This window comes from Bos javanicus, chromosome X (genome assembly GCF_032452875.1).
Source record: "Bos javanicus breed banteng chromosome X, ARS-OSU_banteng_1.0, whole genome shotgun sequence".
In the NCBI taxonomy this organism is placed as follows: domain Eukaryota; kingdom Metazoa; phylum Chordata; class Mammalia; order Artiodactyla; family Bovidae; genus Bos; species Bos javanicus.
In genome coordinates this window covers 18,981,791-18,991,836 of record NC_083897.1, presented here as the reverse complement: position 1 = coordinate 18,991,836, position 10,046 = coordinate 18,981,791, and the positions used below count along the sequence as shown (strand labels likewise).

Genomic DNA, 10,046 nt, shown 5'->3' with positions numbered 1-10,046 from the left:
TAATATTCATGTGAATGATTGACTCTGAGGAATGACAATTAAATAAATGATTTCATTAAACACTTCTATTCATTTATTAAATAAAATTTAAATATTCAGTAGTCATGTGGATATTCTATGACCATATATTCAGCTATAGTTTTAGCTAATGTGAATATAAATAGTAACATAGTATTTAAGAGCACTGATTTTAGGTGAAGCTCTGCTTGGGTTCGAAATCCATTTTTGTAAAATATGGGCTTCTCTCATAGCTCAGTTGGTAAAGAATCTGCCTGCAATGCAGGAGACCCCAGTTCAATTCCTGGGTCAGGAAGATCCCCTGGAGAAGGGATAGGCTGCCCACTGCAGTAATGTGTTTTATCTTAGGCAAATTGTTGAAGTTATTTGAATTATAGCTTCTTTAGCTGAAAGACTAGCTAAGAGTACCTACTCCACAGCATTATTGAAAGGAATATACAGTACTCATGAAGTGTTTGGCACAGGACCTGAGAAATCAATAAATCTTAATTATAATGTAAGCTCCCAACCCAGGAATTGAACCGGGTCTCCTGCATTGCAGGCGGATTCTTTACCAACTGAGGTATCAGGGAAGTTCTTTCAATGAGGGCAGGAATATTATATCTTTTGATCATTGTTGTGTGGCTGGCACACAGAATTGTCAAGAACTATTTGTTGAATAAATTGATGAGTATTGTTATTATCAGTAATTGTTTCAATAATTACTGATATATTTAAGTAATTATTTCAACTTAAATATATCTGGAAACAGTATTGTTATTATCAGTAATTATTTTAATAATTAAGGTACCAACTTAAATATAATATATCTGGAAATATATGTATACAGGGAATATATGATAATGAGGGAGTTTAACACCTTTTGTCCCCCTGTGCCCTCTTTCCCCAGTTCCTGCCCCTCTCCATCCGGGCTGAGAACCTCTCATTGTCATTTAAGGTCTCCATGGGGGAGTCAGGGTAGCAGGGTGAACCAGCCCTAAATACTCCTTGGTTGGTGGATCGTTAACCGTCCATTTTTGGGTCGTTGGGTTACAAAACTGACAGCTGGCCACTAAGGTTATAATTTAGCTTCCAGGCAGGACTATGGCCAAATCTATCTCACCTTTCAGTGATAAGGTGGCTATGTTGGGCAAAGTGTTCCTTCCTCTGAGCAAACCAACAGTAGATGCTGCCTGTGGAAAAAGTGGAGGACTGTTTATTCTGTTTGTCCACCCAGATAATTCTATTCCCTTCTCTCCACTGCTCTGTGCCCCAGAAGGCTGACATCCATAGACTGCTGTTACCATGGTTTTCTTTCTCTCTGGCTAGCAGATACATTGGCCAAGGAGAGGCAGCATGCAGAAATTAAGGAGACAGTATGTCTCTGTGGCACTGTGTGAGACACTCTCCAATTAGCCTAATCCCTGAGCCTCACCTGCATCCTGATCCTCTGTTAAAGCTGCATATAGCCTCTGCAAACATCTCATGGTAAAAACTCCTTTAGGAGGATTCCAGCCATCTGTGTGTGTGTGTGTGTGTGTGTCTCTCTCTCTCTAACTCTCTCTCTTTCTGCCAGCCTTTTTGAATTTCATATTTTCTACCCTTTTCTACCTTTTTTTGAACTTTGTATTTGTGATTCTGACTTCTGGAGAAACAAATCAAGCCCTCCAAGTGGACATCTTGAGAGCTCATGCTCCCAGTACGTAAGGGATATTTAGTTGCCTCTTTTAAACTCAGCACATTTATGAACCTCTGTGAGGAGGGCCTCTCTGGGCTTGAAGCCCCCTGGACTCTTATGTGAGTCCATACCCTGCCCCTCCATGGGTGAGAAGTCAGAGGTCACATGAGTGCATGTGATACCCTTGTCAGCCGTCTGTCCTCCGTGGATGATCAGACCACCCTTGGGAGATGTGCAGTATGGATACCAATCGTTCTGGGGAGTCTGCCAAGTCCAACAAGGGCAAGAGTCCCAGCCGAACATCTCACTGGTCAGCAGGCTTTCTCACACCCCCGCAGCTCCTGCCTCTCAGCTCATCCTGTCCTCCTCTCAGCTTAGCTCCCACTCTGAATGCCCAATTTCCCAACTTCCCATTTCCATTGTACCCCAGTGGGCATCATGGTTTTCCCAGCACATCTCTTGGGGAGCTATCTTCGCTGGCATCACTTCAGTCCAATGGATTCTGTTCACCCAGCTGTGGCCTGAACAGGTGTACTTCACATGGTGCAGATAAGGGACCCGAGGATTCCACTTGTTTGGGGACAATGACAAGTAGTACCATTAGAAAGCTCTGAATGTATGTTCCCATTTTTAAATGCCTTGTGTTGTTGTTTTTTTTATAGTAAATAGAGCCAACAAAGACGAGTTGATGCTGCAGAATATTTAAATGATATTCTCATGAGCATCAACATTTTAAAAAGATTGTCTTAAATGCCACCACTCCCCACCTTATGGCCTGTTCTTAAACAGTGTCTTCTCACCAGGATAAGCAAACAGGTTTTAGAGTGCAACACAATGAGTGTCTTTCCAAAAGGCCTAGGGGACGGGAGTCTTGGGTCCTTGAGTGACTTAGAACTATATAATGTCCCTTGATTTTTTTTTAATTAAAGGTGAAAGAAATCGGACATGCAGTGTGATCGCACCATCTCTGCTATGTCTGAGAGCCTCTGCGTAGACTGTTAGGATGAACAGAATCCCCCTTCCAGTGTAACCCAGGAAAACTGTATCAGCATAAACACATATTGAGTCAAAAGGGATGAAAATTCAGCTTTTATTTTAACAACTGAAACAAAGGAGGAGTTTGTTATTCCACATTTTTTTTGCTTTTTTTTCTAAAATTATGGGCATACATAAGCACTTAGATATTATGACTTTTTGGCAATAGCCAACTCTACCCTGGTTGTGGCTTATGTCAGCATCCACACCCACTTGGACAAATCCACATCACTTCTGTGCCTCCCCAGTTGCCTATCAAGTAAAAAGACCAGCACATTTTGGGAGACCCTGCGGGATTTTGGGTGTTTTTCTTCCTTCTTGATAGTTACTGTAGGTGTGTTAGGATTGACTTCAGAGCTTCCTTTATCCATGAATCGTTGATGCCACAGACAGTCTTCAGCAAGAGAGCACAACCGAGAAGGCCTGAAAAAGATGATGAAATACACTGAATCCAGTGGACCCAGGGGCTTCTTCCCTTCACAATCTCTCACACACACACACACACACGTTCCCAGCAGTGCTCATAAGAGATTGCTTTGGGGTCTCATCTAACTTGTCCAAGGTAACACAGAGCGGGGATTGGAACTAACCAAGCCTGTTTCTAGAGCCTGTGCTCCACATCATTCTCTATAAAGCAAATGACAGTCTCATACTGTAGGGTTGGAGTTTATCAGGTGGACTAGTATGGTGATGGTAAAAAACAATGTTACCTTACTTTGTATATATCTGGATAGCTTACCACCCAGACCACTCAGGTTTCTCTGGAAGGAGAGTCCTGAAGAGACCGCAAGAAGTTAGTAAGAGGATTCTCTCTCTCTCCCTGTCTTATCCCTTGTGAGAGCCTGGTTGGTCAGACCCAGGAGTCATGATGACTCACAATGCCTCAAAGAACTTTCTGATTTTGGCGCCATGGATACCACCAGCTAGGTTATCTCTGGTGTGAGGCTGAACACTGAGTGACTGAGAGGTGCTAGTAAAAGGGGAAAATACTACCCATATTTGGCTACCATCTTCATATCTGTTCCCTGGAAGGATACTCAGTTCTCTTGGCCTCAGAGATCTTTCCTGACTCATTCAAAATCTCTCCCATTAAATGTTTCCTGTGTTAGGAGTTAAAATGCCCATTGCATATCCATAGGTCTTCTGGTCAGTATTGAGCAGTTTTGGCCTCAAGTGCCAAACAGGAACTTGGCCTCAGGTAGAATTTTCTGCTTCTTTCTCGATCTCTAGATACAGCCTTGGCCACAACTCTGAAATGCACAATTCACGTCATAAGTGGGGTGTCTAATTGTAGAAATTTTGACGGAGTAGCCATACTTCTCATGCCATATTACCTTGCAAGTCTTTGATACAGAACAGCTACATAACTGACATTGATGAGTGATCCAAGTGGGTATTGTTTAGTGTCATGACATGGGTTCTTACAGGCTGTAAGAGGGGTAATTGTGAGGACAGGACTCTGTTGGTGGTGGTGGTGGTGGTGTTTTTTGTTTTTGTTTTGATAGTGCTTTCCTAAGAGTCTAGCATGAGTACTATGAAGAAATTTGATATATTCCTACACTGGTGACCCTACTGTGGTCAATTTCATGTGACAACTGAAGAAACTGAGGCAAGGAGGTCTGTGAGATGGACCCAGGTCACACACACCCTTCTTTGAGAGGTTCTGTCTTCCAGATTTCCTCCCATCTCATATAGAGTCATGGAAAGAGACTAAAATAGTGTGCTCAGTGTCTAAAAGAAATTGAAGAGGGATGAGAGCTATTATTAGTGTATAGTATTTTATTAACAAAAAGGTAGCAAACTGTCCTTTTCTTAAGGTATTGCCTTCTTGGAATAGTCAAGGCAAGTAGATCAGGAAAGATTGTTGATATAAGTTAAACACATAAAAATAGATTCTGCATATGCTTCTAATAATTAGGAAATATAATAGAAATAAAATATTCTATTCAAATGGTATCAAGCAGTGTAAAACATCTACAAATACAATTAACTTTTTAAAAAACATAGGAAAAACATACATGAAACTTTTTATGAACTTCCTATGTGGACACTTTATGATATTTTTAAGTAACTTTCTTTTGGAAAGGAAGACTAATTTTTGGAAAGATATAAATTCTTCCCTAAATTAATCTTTGAATTCAGTGCAATCTCAATCATAAATCACAAGATTTTGATTGTGTGTGTGGAACTGGAGGACTAGATTATAAAAATACCTTGAAGAGAAAATGTGAGGGATTAGTCCAGGGGGTGGGGGTGGGGGCATGTGTCATACAGTATATTAAAATAAAAATATTTTCATAGATACATGGGAATTAAATCATAAAGCAATCAGATGTTGCCTCAAGGCAGTATTTTATGACCGTGTGTGTGTGTGTGTGTGTGTGTGTGTGTGTGTGTGTGCACACATGGGCACGTGTGTCTGTTAGGGAAGATGGAAATGCAGAGGGGCTTCTGGAACCACTTGGTATTTTTCCTACTGGTAATTCTGGATTCCATCATCTTTCACAGGTTTTCTCAGTTGTGTTCTCTTGCTGAAGCCCATCTGTGGCGTCAACCAGTCATGGATAAAGGAGCCTCTGAAGTCAGTCCTGGAACGCCCACACCCATCATCAGGATAGCAGATGAATACCTGAAACCCACCGTGGCCTCCAGAAACATGCTGATGTTTTTACTTGGTAGGCAGCTAGGGAGGCACAGAAATGATGAGGCGCTGACAAAGTGGCTATGGGGGTTGACACAAAAAACACCAGGGTGGAGTTGGCCTTTCCCTAAATATCATGTGACTTCCACCTATGGCCCCTGAGAATTATGAAAAATGGTGTGGATCAACAAATCTTTCCCCTGAAGGGACCATTAAAATTGAAGTTGTGTTTTCACCTCTTCTGGTTTGATGTGTTTTTTGTTCATGGGCCGCTTGTACCTCTGAACTTTCTCCCTGCTACCCAAAGTCCACAAACATGTGAAGTCTGGTTACTCACCTTTGGAGAATGTTGACTCACTTAGAGTCTGGGGGATTTCAGTTTAGAGGGGCCCTCTTGAGAGAAGTTGGAAAATCTGTTGCATTTACATGTGAAAAATGCCCTAATTTACTAGGGGGGATTAGGGCTTCAAGAAGGCCACTTGGGGGGTCTTGATTTGTCTCCCCTGAGGTTCGAGGGAGACAGTGGGAATAAGTCAGAACCACAAATAAATTTAAAATGGGAGAGACTGGGAGGATAGGGGGAGCTCTCCTCTGTGTGGAAGCTGTATGTCAGGGAACTACATATGTACATTATCATACATATGGAACTACATACATCAAGGCCCAGAGATGTGGTCTTTAAAGTAGCTATGAAAGACCCCGCCAAGGGAAAAAATTTAAACAGTCAGATTTGAACAGTGGCTAAACTTCACCCCATGGACAGAGGAGCCTAACAGGGTTGCAACATGGGGTTTGCAACATGGTGTTGCAAAGAATAGGACACAATTTAGTGACTAAACACCACACCACCACAAACTTGATCCAGATAGGGGGACTGGTTGTGACCTAGACCTCTTGTTCTTGTGTGCAACAGACCCTGGGGGACAAGTAGGTGAAAAGGGGTAGGGAAGCAGATGCTGGCTGAGCCCCAGTGGAAGCATCATGCTACACCTTGTTTCCCTTTCCTACTGCAGGCTGCAGCCTGGGCCAGGCCTGAGAAGGGACAGGCTTTGACACTGAAAGAAGATTAGAGTTGTGATTATTACCTTGAACAGGACATATAAACTACTGAACACTGATTGTGTGGAATACTAAGGTCACCAAAGACATTCTATTATCTGAGAGTGCTCCAAAAAAATCATGAGGCTGACCCTGGGACTGATGATGGGGAGCAGAGAAAGAAGAACCCAAGGGCATTGGGAGGGGTTAGAGGACAAAATTATTGTGTGTTTTTTTTTAATGGTAAAATGATTGTTGTCTCTTTATCACAGGGACTAAAGAAAACACATTTTAACATAAGGAACAACATGAATTTATTGTTTTTACCTACTGAATACTATAGTAAAGATGGATTTCGTCTAATTAGAGTGATACAGAATTAACACAGCCAAGTTAACGTGAAGCATGACATGAATCAATGCTTATGGCAGTGGTAACTTTGAACCATGTCATTAAATAAAAGAACAGAAGGATGAAATCCTATATAAGCCCATTTAACTTAAACAATGATTCTGGAAGTTTAGAATTAAAGATCATGAGTAATTAAAAAGACTTCACTTAAATCACTTAGATTTAAATTTAAGAAAATTTATCATTTAATTGCATTCATGTACACCAACATTCTTAGAAGTAGAACACAGTTTAATTTCTCTGCTTTGTAAAACTAAAATATATCTCGATCACTCAATAGTTAGAAAATAAAAGACTCCATTGGGCTTTGGTTTCCATATATATTTATTTTGTGTGGACAACAGTGACTTTTCACCATTTCCTTTCCAGTAATTCTATGATTCTGAAAATGATTTCATTCATTCATAGCAAAAAGCTTAGCAATCCTTTTAGTACTGTTAACATTTTCACATTTGTTTGGGGATATGTGCTGAGTCGCTCAGTCATGTCCGACTCTTTGCGACTCCATGGACTATAGCCAGCCAGGCTTCTCTGTCCATGGAATTCTCCAGGCAAGAATACTGGAGTGGGTTGCCATGCCCTCCTTCAGGGGATCTTCCCAACCCAGGGATCAAATCCAGGTCTCCTGCATTGCAGGCAGATTCTTTACTGTCTGAACCACCAGGGAAGCCCAAGAATACTGGAATGGGTAGCCTATCCCTTCTCCAGGGGAAATTTCCGACCCAGGAATTGAACTGGGGTCTCCTGCATTGCAGACAGATTCTTTATCAGCTGAGCTACCCAGGAAGCCTATAATAAGGTTTAAGAGGTGAATAATCATCTCCAATACTGTACATTTTATCACTGCTGTTAAAATACCATTGTTTGATTGGTAAATTATAAGTAATTTCTCCCCAGTGTCTCTCTGCTTCATAACCACCAAACATAGGAGGGTTTTAGTGCTAGATGAACAGTTTATTTTAAAAGAACATAATGCAGGAACAGCCAGATGGAAGATGCGTAGGCCCCGGTATGAGGAAAGGACACAGAGCTTCGGTGCCCTTGCCAGGCAGGCCACTCTCCCTGCATCTCTGTGGGTTCACCAATCTGGAAGCTCCAAAATTATTGGGTTTTGACCCCTACTTGCTCTACATAATCATTCCACAGACATGAGAATGGCGAAGCCCAAATCCAGGATAGTGTTTACATGAGGGACAAATGGAGCCACTGTGTTTGAAGTTTTATTTCCTTAGCTTGAAGATGAGTATACAGACATTTCTTATACTGTTTCCCATACATTCCATACATTTCCATATTCCTGATGTACTTCATCAATAGAGAAGGACATGACCCAAGGCCAGTTGGAAGTGCTATTTATATTCACAGGTTTGTCTCAGGGTCTACTTTCCAGAAATGTACACACAGAGACCTTGTATATCAAAAATGCAAGCAGTCACACCCAAGAGAAAAATAATGGTATAGGCTCTATCTTTCAAATATTGGTGGGAAATAATTTGAAACCTAGAATTCTACTTCCAGCCAAACATTTGAGTATGAGAATAAGTTAAATGCATTTTTCATGTATACGGTGTCTATGTGTGCATTTCCCGTAAGTAGACCCTGAGACAAACCTGTGAATATAAATAGTTTACTTGAGAGGGAACCTTAGAGAGCAGTGTGTGGGGAAGTGAAACTTAGAAGGAAGGCAGCCAATTAAGAGGGATGATCTAGCAGGTGGGCACTAGGAGCAACTGGAGCTTATTCATGGAGGGAGTATGATGGGAGACTATGTAGAATGCACCTCAAATCCATCTCAAGTATGGGACAAGGAAACTGGAGTATGCAGCCACCAAAACCCCAACCATTATTTAACAAAGATGCTTCTAGAGATAATAAATCTCTCACACTTCCAATTGGCTTTGAGTCACATCCAGCATGTGCCAAGGGCGAGTAGAAAAACCCTGAAGTGGAGAGTCCTGGGTGATTGTAGAAAGCAGCCTACTGGATGTTGAGGTGAGACCTGGCTTTGAAGAACCAGAATCAAAATACATAAGTCAAGGTCAGAATCTTTTTGACATTGTTTGCAATACTCTACCCACTGTTTGTGTAAAATTTTCAATAAACTGGAATTACACTTTCTTTCTCGAGCTGAGCACGTATTCAAGTTTCAGGAATCCCAGTCCCAGAGAATTGTCAGATGAGTTTTCTGCTGCCTATGGGCTTTCCAGGTAGCTCTGTGGTAAAGAGCCAATGCAGGAGATGCTGGAGACGTGGGTTCGATCCCTGGGTTGGGAAGATCCCCTGGAGAAGGAAATGGCAACTTGCTCCAGTATTCTTGCCTGGAGAATCCCATGGACAGAGGAGACTGGCAGGCTACACAGTCCGTGGGGTTGCAAAAGAGTTGGAAACCACTTAAAGACTAAATGACAACAACAACAAAGGAATGTTTACATTATAGACCTTAAAATCTTCTTCCAGGGAAAAAGAGAGCAAGACCTCTGTGGTCTGTCCTGATTGAAAATGTCCTGAGTGAGTAGGCACGGGTCTCTCTCTGGGATTTTATGAAGATCTTAGGCTGAAGGTATCCACAACTCAGTTCTTGTCATCCAGTCTAGAGGGCCTCAAGGTAGGTATAACATGTCATGTCCTGCCCGAGTGGTTCCTCAGCATGCAGAGGTCAGAGAAGCTCCCCTAGTTTCCCATAGCACTTGGAACTTTATTTATAGCCCTGTTATTAAACTCTGTGTTAAATAAAGAGTGAGTGTGTGAGATACCCCCACTCGGTTATGATCACTGCACCCCCAACCCGTATACTGTCTCCATGGTGTTGTTATCAAAAGTGGGGTCCTACTGCTCACTGCTCTGAAGGCAATAAAGAGGCAAGGTTGGTGGAAAGGAGTTTGTTTTATTTCCGAGGCTGGCAACAGAGAGGGGTGGGGCACTCCTGTCCACAGGCTGACTCCCCACCACTGATAATCAGTAGGCAAGAGTTTCAGGGATGTATAAGCAGACAGATGGGGCTACATGCAGAAACAGCACAGTCAGCTCTAACAGTAATCTTGAAATCCGTCATGTGGTGGTCTGATTAGCTTCAACTTTATTGTCAGTTCCAGGGTTAGTTTATTCCCATATCTTTGAGACCAGTTCTCAGAATTGTGGCAGCTTATGTCATAGCAGCAGTTTTGTCATCGTGTACTTAACTTCTTCCACCTGGTTGGGGTTTCAGTCTATCTACAAGACAGCTCAAAGGATATGGCTCAGAATATT

The 10,046-nt window shown here is 42.0% G+C and overlaps 2 long non-coding RNA genes across 3 annotated transcripts; one reads left to right on the top strand and one right to left on the bottom strand.

Annotated features, from left to right (window-relative positions):
- Window positions 1-2,751: 2,751 nt before the first annotated feature.
- LOC133243074 (uncharacterized) lies at window positions 2,752-3,553 on the bottom strand. 2 transcript variants are annotated; one of them, XR_009734963.1, is made up of 2 exons: window positions 3,421-3,553; window positions 2,752-3,133 (listed from the first exon to the last, which is right to left on the bottom strand). It is a non-coding gene; the product is annotated as an uncharacterized LOC133243074 (long non-coding RNA). The 2 variants fall into 2 exon arrangements; XR_009734964.1 differs by having other exon boundaries at window positions 3,426-3,552.
- Window positions 3,554-3,610: 57 nt separating this feature from the next.
- Window positions 3,611-5,591, top strand: LOC133243075 (uncharacterized). Its single transcript, XR_009734965.1, has 2 exons — window positions 3,611-3,908; window positions 5,219-5,591. It is a non-coding gene; the product is annotated as an uncharacterized LOC133243075 (long non-coding RNA).
- Window positions 5,592-10,046: the final 4,455 nt, after the last annotated feature.